Source organism: Eschrichtius robustus, chromosome 6 (genome assembly GCF_028021215.1).
Source record: "Eschrichtius robustus isolate mEscRob2 chromosome 6, mEscRob2.pri, whole genome shotgun sequence".
Classification (NCBI taxonomy): Eukaryota; Metazoa; Chordata; class Mammalia; order Artiodactyla; family Eschrichtiidae; genus Eschrichtius; species Eschrichtius robustus.
The window spans coordinates 146,208,275-146,222,902 of NC_090829.1; the positions used below are offsets into that span (position 1 = coordinate 146,208,275).

At 51.4% G+C, this 14,628-nt stretch overlaps 1 protein-coding gene across 4 annotated transcripts in view; it reads left to right on the top strand.

Annotated features, from left to right (window-relative positions):
* Positions 1–14,628, top strand: part of ADARB1 (adenosine deaminase RNA specific B1) — a 116,899-nt gene that overhangs the window by 43,040 nt on the left and 59,231 nt on the right. For all 4 annotated transcript variants that reach the window (XM_068547203.1, XM_068547206.1, XM_068547204.1 and 1 more), the window contains exon 2: positions 6,990–7,125. The gene's annotated coding sequence lies outside the window, so the exon portion shown is untranslated. The remainder of the gene's footprint in view (positions 1–6,989; positions 7,126–14,628) is intronic.

The window sequence follows — 14,628 nt, forward strand, 5'->3', positions numbered from 1 at the left end:
TTTCTATCAGAAATGATTAAAGGCTTTTTCCTATTTAGGCAGCTCATCTCCTTGCAATGGATAATAGAATATATTAATTTTCAGTATTTGATAAATAACCTGACCGAATACTTTTAAAATTATAACATTACTTAAGAAATACAGAGATCACATTTGTTTGGATTTTAGTTAAGAGCTTCTGAGAACGTGTTAGTTTGACATGAACCTGATCGAAGTGTGGCTGGTGGATGTCCCAAGTTTATGTAACGCAGGGATGTGACGGTAGAAGCTGGCGCTGTTGTCACCCAGGGACACGAGTCCCTAGGGAAGTTTCTGCGTTATTGGTATTTTTAGACCTCGAAGTGTATGGTCGGTCTCAGCGCTCCCCCGCCCCGGGCCGCTGCCCCTAACATCTCTCCTCACCTGCTCTGGCCTGTGCGGGTCTCGGGTCCTTGTTCTTTCGGTTACGGGAAGCCTCCTGAGTGTTCCTTTGCATTTAATTCTTCTTTTCACTCTCCTCTGTGTACTTGGCTCATGCATTTCAATCTGGAGGGCTTTTCGTTTTCTCCAGCTGTTCTCTTCATGATCCAGTCCAGGTTTCTGGGGGGAGGTGGGCGGGGCCGTCTTGGTGGGTTTCCTGGCATCTGTGGGCAGTGGCTGCAGCCCTGGGGCGGGCGGGCATCCTCTGGGCCAGGCCCCCCTCCTCCGCTGCTCTGGGTTCTCCTCACGTTTCTCTTGGTCGTGTGCTTTGTCGGCTGGGATGGGGGCGTCTAGGCCGGCATGCCTTTGGGCTCCCCTTGGCAAAGACCCCTCTTCTGCTCACCCACTGGCCTTGCTGGTTTGTCCTGAAGGGAACAGGAGCCGAGGACAGGGAGGGCTCAGAGCGCCTGTCTCTCCCCACCTGCCGCACCTGCCGTCCTGGAGACTCAGGCAGTCCCCGCTGTGCCCGGGACTGAGTCGCTCCTTTTCTGTGCTGGGTGCTGCCGGTGCTGCCTTCATTGTGTGTCTGCATCGTCCTGGGCCTGAGCGCGGGAGAGGCAGGGGGAGGCTGTGCTCTGGGCCCTGCGGTGACAGCGCCCTGCTCGCCCGCTCTGTTCCCGCCTCTGTCTCTGTTCCTCTCTCCCCTTCTCTCTGTGACTCTCTGTCCCTCTCTCTGTGTGTCTCTCTGTGTTTCTCCCTCTCTCTTTGTCTGTCTCTGTCTCTCTCCTCCCCACTCCATCCCTGCTTTCTTCCTGTGGAGACGCAGGGCTCATTCCTACTGGTGGGAACATTGGGTTTCTCTAAAAACCATCATAAAACAATAAAATATATAGAGATAGGGAGAAGTCTCCCACCTATTTAATGAATTGTTTTAATGTTTGCAACACGCTTTAATTTCCCATGAAGTATTTGATTGTTGAAAGTTTGAAAAAATAACATTTCCTTCAGGTCATAAAAATATTTCCAGTAATGTTACCAATTCACTTCAAAAAATAGGAAGAGGGGTTTTAAAATTCAGAACAAAGTAGTCTTTTTTATTTTATTTATTTATTTATTTATTTATTTATTTATTTAACATCTTTATTGGATTATAATTGCTTTACAATGGTGTGTTAGTTTCTGCTGTATAACAAAGTGAATCAGCTATACATATACATATATCCCCATATCTCCTCCCTCTTGCATCTCCCTCCCACCCTCCCCATCCCACCCCTCTAGGTGGACACAAAGCACCCAGCTGATCTCCCAAAGTAGTCTCTTTTAGAAACAGCTTTTTTTGAGGTGCAGTTGACACGTGCCCAGACCCTGTACCCTGTACCCTGTAACGTGTACAAATGGATGAGTCTCGAGACCCTGTGGGAGCGCCGCCCTGTGAAGGTCATGAACACGACCCCACCTGCCCACTTCTTGCCACAGTGGATCATTTGCACCTTCTGGAGTTGACGTGGATGGGTCAGGCAGCTCGTCCCTTTTTGGTCTGGCTTGTTTCACTCGGCGTGATGACTCAGAGACCCAGCCACATTGTTGCAGTGCTTCATTCCAAAGGAATCTTGCTTACGAGGGAAAGTACGTTATTCTTATTTGCTCAGAACCTGGAATGTATTTAATTCACTAAGTAGAACAAATGACAAAGTCCATTTTGGTTGGTCTGTTAAGCCCAAAATGCAGGGGAAATAAAAGGTTGGTAAACTGAGGCCCTATTGGGAGGTACCGAGGTCATGTGAGAAACATGCGTTTGGTTGAGCCTTCAGGACGAGGTGGATCCAGTGTTCTCGACCTGGACCCAGTCCCATTGACTCAGACCAAAGTGGGCCCTGCGTGGGAGCAGTGACAAGTGTGGTTCTCGGAGGTCATGGAACAAAATGTGCCGTGTGGAGCATTTCCTAAATGGACTTTATTTATTTAGGCTGCGCTGCGCGGCTTGCAGGATCTTAGTTCCCCAACCAGGATGTGAACCCGGGCCCTGGCAGTGAACGCACTGGCCCGCCAGGGAATTCCAAATGGAGTTTAAATCATACAAAAAAGATTAAATCAGGGGCTTCCCTGGTGGCGCCATGGTTAAGAATCCGCCTGCCAATGCAGGCGACGTGGGTTCGAGCCCTGGTCCAGAAAGATCCCACGTGCTATGGAGCACCTAAGCCCATGCGTCACAACTACTGAGCCTGCGAGCCACAACTACTGAAGCCCGCACGCCTAGAGCCTGTGCTTCGCAGCAAGAGAAGCCACCGCAGTGAGACGCCCGCGCACCGCAACGAAGACCCAACGCAGCCAAAAATAAATAAATACATTTTAAAAAAAGATTAAATCAAACCAAGACCTCTGGACTAGACTACCATTTCCTTGGGCATTTCTTTCTTCATAGAAGTATCAGAGGAACTGAATGCTCTCCACCCCCCCCCCCCCCCATTTATCAAGCCCTGACTGCATGATATTTGTCCAATGGCGGTTCCCCTTCCTTGGGATTTGTACCGATTACTTGAACGTTCTTGTATTTAAGCGTTCATTGCAGTTTTACCACGTGAAGCTTTCACTTCTCTCCATAGTAGTTCACATACTAGAATTGACTTTATTCTTATGAAATCTCAGCCAGGAAAGGTTTTGTCTCTGTTGAAGCTGAAATATCAATGACCACAGTTAATGTACTTCAGAGGTTTTAATAGTTCAGAACAATTGAAAAACACCTATCTTCTAAAATTTCCTGTTTTCCTTTGACTTTCTCACATTGGTTATTGAAAAGCCTCTCTGCCCCTTTGAAGGAACCAGGATCCTTGGAGTCACTCCGGCTTCATTTCATTCCTCCACCCGTAGGCCTCATTCCCAAGGCCTGTCCATGGCACCTGTGAGATGAGATACCTCTGATGTTTTCCATCTCTGTAATCCCTCTGTCCCCTAACTGTCCCAGCCTCACCCTCCGGCCTTTGCCCACAGAGCTGTCAGCGTGATCTTTCTGAAAACACAGTCTGGACTCCTCTTTCTCCTGCAGCTTCTCCTGAGAGGCCTCCCCTCTCCCTCTCACCAAAAGCATCTTGATGGACTCCTCCTGCTTTCTGTCTCAGCTGAGGGGCGTCGGTGCCCTCCCTGCCCTGGCTCCGTGACTCGGGCCCCACCTGCAGCCTCTCTTCCCGGTGCCCGTCCGCTCGCCATCCTTCTCTGGTGGGTACCTGTCCGTAGGGCTAGTTAAGCACTTAAAACCGTGGCCGCTGTCAGTGACGAGGAAGAGCGCTCCTTGTCTCAGCATCCCTCAGGTGGTCGTTTACCTGTTCACTTGCCTTGAGCATAGCAAGCCTTGTATCTTGAATAATCGGTGTCTCTAAACATCGGAGAATCTGCTTTGTTTAACTGCACGCTCATGTGACAGGTTTACACACCTACAAGGTAGAAAATGAGAGCACTTATTTTGTGGCAGAGTTAAGCCCTAATTTCCAGTCTCATTAAATTATAACGATAAATATCACTTTAAAAGGAAATGCAATTGCTTCATTTAATCAATGTGATTCTCAGGGGCACAGCAATCCCATCAAGTGCTGAGTGAGGCATTTATCTCAATACAACTAGTTCTGGACTTGCAGTTGGTACTAGGTGCGCTAAATCTTAAGTGACCCCTGTTTTATCATCATTGCTGTGGCATCTGAACTCCTCTTGTCAGCAGAGAGGCGGCTGGAACCTGCCGTAGAAACCCCTCCAGCCTAACTAATTTGGGGTCACGCCGCTGTCAGAGGAGGGTGTCCCGAGCCAGGCGCAGTCACCAGGAGAAGGCTCCAGAAGGCGGTGGTGCCTGAACGTGTCAGGGCCGGAGGCCACGGAGCCACCACCTGGCGGGGCTCCTCTGTGTGTCCCACCCCACCTCCACCCCGTTTGGGGGTTTTAGGGTGTCCCGTGCCCTGCCCGTTTCCTATGGTGCATCCAGGCAAACGAGACGGGGCAGGATTCTGACTCAGCCCTGCTTCACCAACTGGCCTCTTCTCCCCAGAGCCCGGCTCCCCAAGCTCCCTCTCCTTTCCCCACGGGGTCTTTCTTCTTCTCTTCTGCAGGAAATAGGAAACCTCTAGCTGCCTCTCCTGACTTTTCTCACGGTCTTGCCACCATAGCCCTCTCTGCTAGTGCAGGTGGTTGGCCGGTTGCCGCTGCCCCTGGCTTCATCTGGCTCGTTGTATGGCAGCTGCAGTTGGCCCCGGAACAGCGTGGGTGTGAACCGCTCGGGCTTCCATCAGCAGTCCGCTCTACAGCGCTGCGCGACCTGCGGACGCAGAGGCCCCGCGGGTACTGAGGGGCCGCGCGCGGATGTGGCAGCCCAGCCTGACTGCGGGCGGTCGGTGCCGCTCGCCCGCGTGGTTCCCGGGTCGGCCGTGCTGGGCTCGGTCATTCTCGACGATGCTCGTGGACACCGTGGGCACTGCAGGCGTGTTTTGTTCTCAGTGCCTGGTTGTCTCAAGCATCCGTGTTGTGAGCCGTGTGGTTCCTGCAGAAGAGTGCGGGTGCAAGAGAGTAGTTCTCATGACACGTCCGTGCAGCCGCCCCCCGGGGTAAAAGCAGACGCTGTGTCTCCGTCTCCTTGACCACGGCCCCTCCCTTCCTGTCCATATGGCCGCTGTCCTGTGCTTCAGAGTAACGCTGTCCTTGCCGTTCTTTTTAGTTTACCACGGAGCGTGCACCCCTCAGGGTCCAGCTTAGCAGTGCCTGTGATTGGGCGTCACATACGGAGTCGTGGGTGTATTCTCTTACGTCCCTCTTGATTTATTAACATGGTGGATTACGTCACTTGATTTTTCACGCATGCAGTTATTTTCGTGCCAACTTGATCATGCTGTATCAGCCTTTAAAAATATTGTTGGATTGCGTTTGCTGACGTTTTGTTGAGGATTTTTACATCTGTCTTCAGGAGTGAGTTTGGCCCATACTTTTTCTTCATGTTCTTCACAGACGTGTTCCTGTTGAACGCTGAGTGGGACTTTCTGGAGAAGCCACCTAGGCGTGGAGTGTTCTTTGTACACTGATTTTTCTTTCTTGATTCTAATTCTTTAACGCTGGTAGTTTAGTCAGATTTTCTGTTTCTTCCTGAGTCAGCTCTGATGAGTTGCATTTTTCTTGGAATTTGCTCATTTTGCCTCAGTTTACCAGATTTTTGGAGTAAAGTTCCTAGTACCCTCTTACTCTACGTTAGTGCTGTCAGGGTTTGCAGAGATAGTTCCATTTCGGTGGTCTCTTGCTGCCTGACTTACCCACCCCAAAACTTGGGGGCTGAGAACAGCCACAGTTTTGTTATGCTTGTGATGTCGTGGGTCAGGGATTTGGCAGGGTGTGAGGGAATGAATGGCCTGTCTGTGCTCCACGGTGACCGGAACCTCAGCTGGGGTCACCCAAATGGCTGGAGGGGGCCGTGGGTCTGGAGCGTGTTGTCCGGGGACCTGGAGAGGCCGAGTCACCGCTCGCAGAGCCAGGGTGTCCGCCCAGGGCCCTGCTCCGAAGCCCGTCCTTACGGCCCTGCAGTCCCCCTGGGAGCATGGCAGTCTCCATCACCCCGTTCCAGTACTTTGTATTTAAAGGTCTCAGTTTACAAACCTCCTCTGTGTGTCCGAGTGCGGCTCTGCACCTCTTGTCGTGCTGCTCCTGCCGTGTTTTCCTTGCTCTGTTTAGTCTGTGGACTTTCGTTTTGTGAAGCTCCTGGAATGGCACCTCACCCCTTCGTGGTTCGCACTTGGTCCTTCCTCTTTCTCCTTGGAGTGTGGGGGGTCGTGTCCCGGCCGCTGCGACCCACTCCCACCTGCCGCGGAAGTGGGCACCGAGGCAGCGCCCCTTTACTCGCTTCGCCCGGGCGTGGAGGTGGGCCGCCGGGTGGTGACGGGGTGGGTGGCCCTGTGGGTGGGTGACGGGAGGAGCCCAGCACAGACGTCATTTGGATATCAGTTTGTTTTTCGAAAAGAAAACAGAGATGTCCCATGTTCAGGTTCTGTAGGTGTTTTAGCGCGTTGCGGTCGTGCTGCTGGTCGGCGGGGAGATAACATGGAGGTGCGGATGCAGGGCTGGCCTCAGCTCCTGCGCCTGGGCGGGAGGGGGCGGGGAGGATGCCGGATGTGCAGCTCTGGTTCTGTCTGCACTCACGCGCGTGCGCGGGCCCGTGCATGTGACGTTCCCTTTTTCGGAAGATAGGTCCATACAGGACTTTGCCTGGGGCCCCACTCCTTAGCGCGTGGGTCGGTGCTCGTTTGCGTTGGCACGTCCGCCAGCAGAGATCCGGTGGTGCGTGTCACGTGCGCGTCTGCCTATCGTCGCGGGGGTGAAGGCGTGATTGATCATTGGGTATCTGCTTTAAATATCGTAAGAGTACAGTAAAAGTAAGTGAAACATGTTTAGGAGAGGGATTTTTTTTTTTTTTTTTTTTTTTTGCCTGTGCTGTGTGGCCTGCAGGATCATCTCCCAAGGAGAGGACTTTTAATTAACAATATTTATTATTAGAGTTAGCTCCTGCACTGGTGAAAAAGCTTTACTATTGAGTTAAATTAATGCAAAGTAATGGAATGCTTCTGTTACAGAGTGAAGGCTTTCAGGTTGGGCACAGAGAGCTGGAGAGGGGCCTGAAGGAAGCTCGCCAACCGAACGCCACACTTAGATCTTCTCAGCCCCGCCTGCACCGAAGGGCCGAGGAAACAGAAACACGTTGAGTGCGAGGTAAGAGCAAAACACCTGTACATCTCTGCTAACATTTGACTAATAAGAGTGCCTCTGGCTTGCCGTAAACTGATTAGTTAAGCCTTTGGCTTGCCGTTTAAAATGCGTGTGATGGGCTGGCTTCCAGCAGAGACCGTTTTTTTACTGTCCCCGCCGTCTCTCGGCCGGTGCTCTGCTGCCCCCCAGCGGCCGGCGCGGTCCCTGCAGAGGGGACGCCACGCTGGACTTGCTGTAAAGCCTTTGCTGCAGATTATTTTCCTTGAGGTGATTAAAAGAAAATTTCGTTAGTACTTATTTTTGTGACTATTATATGATTCAGCGTCTGCTTTTGAGAGGAGTTGAGACAAGTGTTAAAATTCCGGTAGTGTGATGTAAGGTTAATTTGCGGCCTGCAGAAGGTCTAGCGTTGAACTTTCAAGGAAGTCTTTTCACGGGGAAGAAGTATACGGAAGTGGCCGCCAGAGGCTGCTGAGTGCAGCAAGAGCGTGTTCTGTGTACGTTCACTCCCCCGGTGGGGGCTGAGGAGTGTCTGCCACATCACAGCACCCTCTGGGCCTGGGGGACGTTGGACGGGGCAGACGTGGAGCCCACGGGGTCGGGTGGGGGAGGAGAGGTGCGCCTGGAAAGGCCCCACGTGCCATTTCTGTGTCTGTAAACGTCAAGGATGTCAGGCACCTGGTTCCCAGGGAGACCTTTAAAAGAGGTTTTGCTTACTCTTCGACTGATGCTTCTTTTCTTTCTTTTTTTTTGCACATGGGGAGGGCAAAACCAAGGTTACTTTCACCGCTGCTTGTGCCAGAGGGGTGGAGTTTTATGTTCAGCCCCAGCTCATCTTTCAGCTCGGTTAGCGACCTTAAATCAGTGTCTCTGTAGCTGGAGTTTATTGAGAGATGGCGAGAATCCCGGAGTGAGACGTGCTTTAGTGCTGCAAGTGAAGTGTGATTTACGGCCACCTACATCCAAGGTGCCATAGACCTAAACTGCCTCATTAATTATACTGTTTAAGTGAAATAGAAAGTGTTTTTTTTATGTAATGTAAGCATGCACCGGAGAAGCGAGTTATTTATGCTCCTTTGCACAAGTAAATTGTCCTTGAAGGCACAGAAAAAAATAACCAAGGACAAAAGGTGGCATCTGAAGCAGAACGGAGGGCTGGGAATGATCAAATACCACAACGTCGTGAATCATGTCTCCTACTGATAGATGTTAGTTGCAGAATAGACATTTTGTATTTGTTTCATAAAATGAGAGCTAATTCTGGCAACAATAATCTGATGTATTAGTCTTTTTTTCAGAGTGGTTTGAAAAAGAAAAAAAAAACCATGGAAGTGGCCAGAAAAAGTCTCTACGGGTGGAAGCGCTCCTGTCAGTAGCCTCGTTTGCCATCTGACGGTGACGCTGGAGGGAGCCTGTATTTTTAGTTTCAGGCACAGTTGCCGCTTTTGCCTCTCTTGCTCCTAAAAAAGATTGAAGTTGCTTCTTGTGTCTTACAGGTGAGAACATCTTCCGAGGTTGGGGCATCTCGGGGCTCGCGCTGTGGAACCTCTGCAGCATTTACTCAGCTGCACACATTTGAGGGAGGCCCAGGGAAGCCCTGAGTGTGCTCAGATGCCGAGGCTTTTCCTTGGTGTGTCTCACTGCTACCAACCCCAGCATTCTGCTTAGAGCAAATGTTGATTAACTCCCCTTTTTATTCTGAAATGAAATCATAGAAGGTACCACTTTATATAATTATAACCGTATTTAAATGTAATAAAAGAGAAATTAAGAATGTACCACGAAATAGTTCTCGTGTTGACATGTGAACGCCGGGCACCGCCGCTCTCAGGAGGACCCTGTGCACGCACGCCTGTAAATGCAGAGATGCAGGCGCTGCGAGGGTGACACAGACCGAGGGTGTAGACCTGAGTGGAATGGTGTTCAGCTCATGGATTCACTCTTGGAGAAGCGCGACGCAGTTCTCCCTGCTTTTCGCTTGGCAGTTACACTTTTGGATGGTTGGGTGTGTTGAAAGTTGTGATTATATATGAAACAGGGGTCTTGGGTAACCATGAACCTCTTTGTCGCCTGCATGTTAGTCCTTCAGGCAGGACAGTTCTTTGTTTCTGGGGCAGTCCTGCTGTCCCACACACTCCCTCTCCCTGCACGGTGCCAGAGTGCCCCAGACCTGCGACGACCAGACCACGTCCACACGTGGCCACCACCGCCACCCCCCGCGGCCACTGACAGAAGGCTTGGCCGAGAGGAGGATGTAGCAGGGAGGGGCTGTCGGGGACAGAGTGGCGTTGAGGCCCTCACAGGCCTGCAGGGTGTCCTGAAGGCTGGAGCAGCCGTGGGCCCCCGCGAGTGCAAGCGGCTCCAGGGCTCCTAGTGCCCCAGGTGGGGAGAGGCGCTGCTGCAGGGACACCCAGTGCTTATGCAGGGGCTGAATCCTTACACGGGGGCAAAAACTTGACATTTTTCCCCTTTAATGTGATTTACTGGCTAACATAACCTATTTAACACAGATGACACTTCAGTTTATAAACGTTCCTGAAGGTCAGCGAAATAAAACAAAATTTGGCTGAGAACGAAGAGTGATTCTCAGTGAGTTTCTGGCATGAGTCACCGCCACTGAGAAAGTGTCCTTGTGTCATCCGGACTGACTCATCGGCGTCAGCTCCACAAAGCACGTCCAGGAAGAAGCGCCCCTGGTTGTGAGGTCACGGGTCTGCAGCAGTGGTCAAGAAAGATGTGTATTGCATCCCCCACTCTTTCATTCACCCGGCAAGTAGGCGCCTTGCATCTGTGGGCAGGCACTGACTGAGACCCTCGGGACCAGGGTGGGACGGGACGGACAGCACCCGCTGATGCTGGTGGGAGCGGAGAAGAGTCATTGTCGCTCCAGGCAGCGTCGGCCGTGAGGGGGACCCTCAGGACAGGAGTAGGGACCTCTCCCAGCGGGTGGTGTCGCAGAGAGGACCCAGGAGGGACCCTCACACGGCTTCTCTCCACGCCCCTGCCCGAGGGTGGCTGCAAGCAAAAGAGTGCACGGTTAACCTCAAAAGTATGACTCTAGTGAATAAAAATTCAATTGCCTTTGCAGTGTTGGATGCAGAGTAGTATCTGTTGTTCTTAGTAGTAGGTTGCTGATTTTCTCGTAGCTGTTCTGTGCTCTGGTCATGACTAAATACAAAATAATGGATCCAGATACTTAAGACTAATGTGTAAAAGAAAAATGGGAGATTCATTTACAGATACAGGAAAAATCTGGTATTCTTTCCTTGTTTCCTCATGGGGGGACTTGTAGACATACAGCAGTGCCCTCTTGTGGACAGATTCGTTGTGTAGTCACCCCTCTGTAAAATTCGAAATGCTGAATTTATCAGAGAACCCCTGCCCCTCCTGTGCAGATGGAGAATTCTGGAAGGCTTATGTCTCCTGACCGCCTTATTACCAGGATGCTGTGGGCCGTTGCTGGTCTTACGGTCTACGGATGACATTTTGGATGTGGGCTAGGGCATTCGATGTGGTCTCTCCATCACTCCCTCAAGTTTGTGGGGCAGCAGCTGGCAGCGGCGATGAGAGCTCCGTGGGGCCCGTTCTGGAAGAGCAAAGCCCAGAGCTGCTTAGAGGAAGGGGTGGGTCTCTTGAATCATGGTGGAACTCAGGCCTCTGCAACGCTGCCCAGGCGGGCACTGGGGTGGGGACATGGCCGGGGGGAAGGGAAGTGAGCAGGTGACGACAGTGGTGTCTACTGCTGCTGTGACAGAAGTAGGGGCCAGAGGCAGGTGGCCTGTTCTCCCCCCTGCGGTAGGGGTCGCAGGCTTTGTGGGGGCGGGGGGAGTCTTGAAGGGTGTGTATTTCCCAGGCAGATGGCAAGGGGAGGTGGGCAGGGGGCAGGGGGGCAGGGGCAGGAGAGGACCCCAGCAGCCTGGTGGGCCCAAGAGGGGCTGCGCCTGTGGTGGGTGGGGGCATGCAGGGGCAGGGCCGAGGCCAGCTGGGCGGAGGCACGTGGGGGTGCGGGAGAGGAGACCAGGCCTGCTTGGGTTTTGTTTTTCAGTTTTTACCAGCGATGTCTTCAAAGTCAGACAAGTCACGTAATTTAGAAGGGCTTTTGGTGGAAAGCAGCGGTCCACAGTCCTCGCCCTCCCCAGAGGCAGCCCTGATTGTTCTAAAGAGTTGTAGATACTTGTGTTTCTGGATTGGCCAGTGTGAGGGGACACGCTGCGGGGACAGAGGCATAGCGTGAGGAGCTTCACCGGGAGGAAGGTGAAGCAGCAGCGCCTGTCCAGGCAGACGGGCCCGTCCAGGCCCAGACCGTCTGTCCTGGTGTTCGGTCTACTGTGTGTGAACCCACCCATAGTTGGGACAGGTGCTGGAGGGAGTGTGATAAAGGGCACCTGTGTGCTGTCTCTTGGGGAGGTTCCCAGAAGCTGCCACGTGACGCTTCTGTTTCCATCCCAGTGGGTAGAACTGTCGTCACGTGACCATGACCAATGAATGGCAAGAGGGCTGGAAAGGTCGTTCTCTGTGGCTGGCTGGGCTGGTGCTCTGCTGTTGGCGCAGATGGCAGTCACTGCCATGCTTCCTGTTTCTTAATAATACACTTGCAATTATTTGATTTGTTAATTTTGGACAATATCTATTGACTTTCAGTTTAGATACAGGAGGATTTAGCTCACTTACACCTCTGCCTTCCCTTCTTTTCCTGTGTCATTTAGGAGTGCTTTTGGCTGAAAGTAACAGAAAACATGACCTATGGTATCTTAAACAACTGGGGATTTATTCATTTACTTATTTCGTAAGTAAAGCAAAGGTAGGTTTTTGCTAGAGTTGGCTCAGAGCACAACCACATCAGGAGTCTGGTTCAGTGTCTCTGCAGTTCTCCTAACCATTCGTGTTTGCAGTGTGGCTGCTGCAGCTCCAGCCATCACATCTATATTCAAGGCAATAACAACTGGGAAGGAAGGAGCAAGCAGTGCAGCCCATTTCTGTCGTTTTCATCAGGGGCATTCCAGAAGCCTCTGCATATTTTCATTTATATCTCATTGGCCAGAATTGTGTTGTGTGGCCAGCTGTAGTCACAAAGGAGACTGAGAAAATGAGTATTTAACTCTTGTAACATCTCTGCAAAAGGGGGCAGGAGAAAGGGGGGTTGGGGAGGAGCATTGGGTCAGCCAGCCAGGTTGGCAGCCATGTTCCCTGCTGGTTGTCTTAGGAACTGCGGATTCTTAGCCAGCTTCTTGGACCTTGGACCGTCTCCTGGCTCCCCACCGTGTCAGGTGTACCTGGCCACTTACCCTACCCTGCCCATCACCTCCTCCTCAATCTCCACTGTTCAGCTTCTGTCAGGTTTGGTTTTCTGGGTTTTTTAATGTTATCAAAGCAGAAAATTTTATTTTCTGTTTTGTAACCATGGTTCACTCAGTTTCAAATCCGTACATGGCATTTACGTTATTATGATTAGCAAACGGTGTTCACTACAGAGCCAGGTAAGATGCAGGTGATAGTTCCTCCTCCGTCACACTTGTGCGTGCAAAGGAAAATTTTTAAGTGATTTCTCTTTTAGGACACTACACTAATTGCCAAAAGTCATGCCACATTTTAACTTGCTTTATAGTTGGGTTGTATCTTTTTTGCTCAGTGCTGCCTTTTGCCTGCATTCTTGCATTGCCTGTGGGGTGGTAGAGCGGGGTGGTGAGACGTGGCTGCAGCCTGAGTTTGGGGCAGTTTGCTCGCTTCCCCCCTCCGGTCTCCTCATGAGTCAGCCGGTGGCAGCAAGAGCTGCTGTAAGCCTTCCTCTGCAGTCCTGTTGAGAGACCTGTGTGCTTTCTCGTCTTTTCCAACTGATTCATTCTGTGTTTGGAATCCATTCATTCCTTCTTCTTGAAATCTACGTATTTTCCATTTTATTTCAAATTGAGACTATGACTTTCTTCTATTTGTGTTTTTTTTTTTCTGGGATTTTTTTAAAGCTGCCTTTATTGAAGTACAGTTTACATGCAATAAAAATCACCCTTTGTATGTGTTCAGTTAGATGTGCTCTGACAGTGTGTGCAGTTAGCACAGCACCACCCGCGTGTCCTTCGTCCCAAAGGTTCCCTCTTGCCCACTCTGCTGTCCTGATCCATCCTGACCCCAGAGTGGCCTTGTCCGGTGTTGGCGTTCTGTGTCATTGCCTACTTTGTACAGGACACCAGGACGCAGTGGTGAGGGGTGAGGGCAGGCCACGGGGCGCCCACGCCATCAGGCGCCCACACGGCCAGCGTGCCGCGAGCCCCGGGCGGACGCCTTCAGGCGGTAGGTAGCGCTGTGAGGTCACGCTGAGACGGCAAGAAAAAGCCCGTCTCACACCCTGAGGACAGTTGTCCTGCGCTCCTACCCCGAGCCCAGATAGCAACTTCCCGCAGAAAAGCTTCTGTTCACTGGCTCTGCTTTAGCCATTTTAAAGGACCCGTGAGGCAGTGGTGTGGAATACTTACAGCTGGTTTAGTTCAGTGAGTGACCTGATTTGTAAATTAAATTTTATCAAATAATTTATAAACTTAATTCTAATAAGTTGAGTTCCTGTTATGGAATTGGAAAGCACAGTTTCATACATCTGTTCCAGTCTTTAAAAAATTATTGCTTTGCTTATTTATGTGTAATATAATTATACAGTTTCATTATTTTAGCTTAATATTTCAAATAGGTTTTATAATTAAGATAAAATACAGAAGCAAAAAAACCCCAAATAGTCTATACTATCAAGTTCTGAATGTGTGGTGACAGATTGCTAATTTTAATAAGACTAAATTAACCGAAACTTGTATATGTGTGTTTGATCGTTAGTGAAGAGTTGCCAACATAAAGTGAAGAATGTGAATATTTGAGGTTTAAAATTTCTCTTACATGAACCCTTGTCTTGCAGCTGTTCAGCCCTACGGCCATGTTGACCCACACGCCCACTCTAGTGTCCCGGCCCTGCCGCCACTTGCTCTCCCCAGGCTGACTGTGCAGCAGTGTGCGCTGGGACAGGGTCCCGGGGCGGCGGGTGGGTCTGGCCAGGCGGCGGCCGGGATCAGTGATGGAATCCAAGGGCTGAAAGCCCTGGCTCAGACTCTGCCCGCAAGGTACCAGAGAGCTAGACTTTTAGAGTGAAGGTAGACCTTGGCCAGCAGGGTTCTCTGCGGCCCGGGTAGAGTGAGGGACCTGTCCCCACACGTCCCTCTGAGCATCCGCCCCAGGACATCACCCACCTCTCCTGGGAGCCTCCCAGCAGTTTGGGGATACAGATCTGGGGTGGGGGTGTACCCTCCAGCCCCTGTGCCCTCGGGTCTGTGGAGGTGAGGCCTGGGGGCTGCCCTGCACCGGGACTCGAGATTTTATAGGCCCCCCACCTTCGTAGTTGACCAGCTTGATGGGACCCGAGCTGGGATCGTACCCCCCTCTCAGACTGGGGGATATCCCGTCGCTGCCCTCCGGCCCGGCTTCATCGCCTCAGTAACCAGATTGCTCTGGGCTAGACTTCCTTCGAATTCT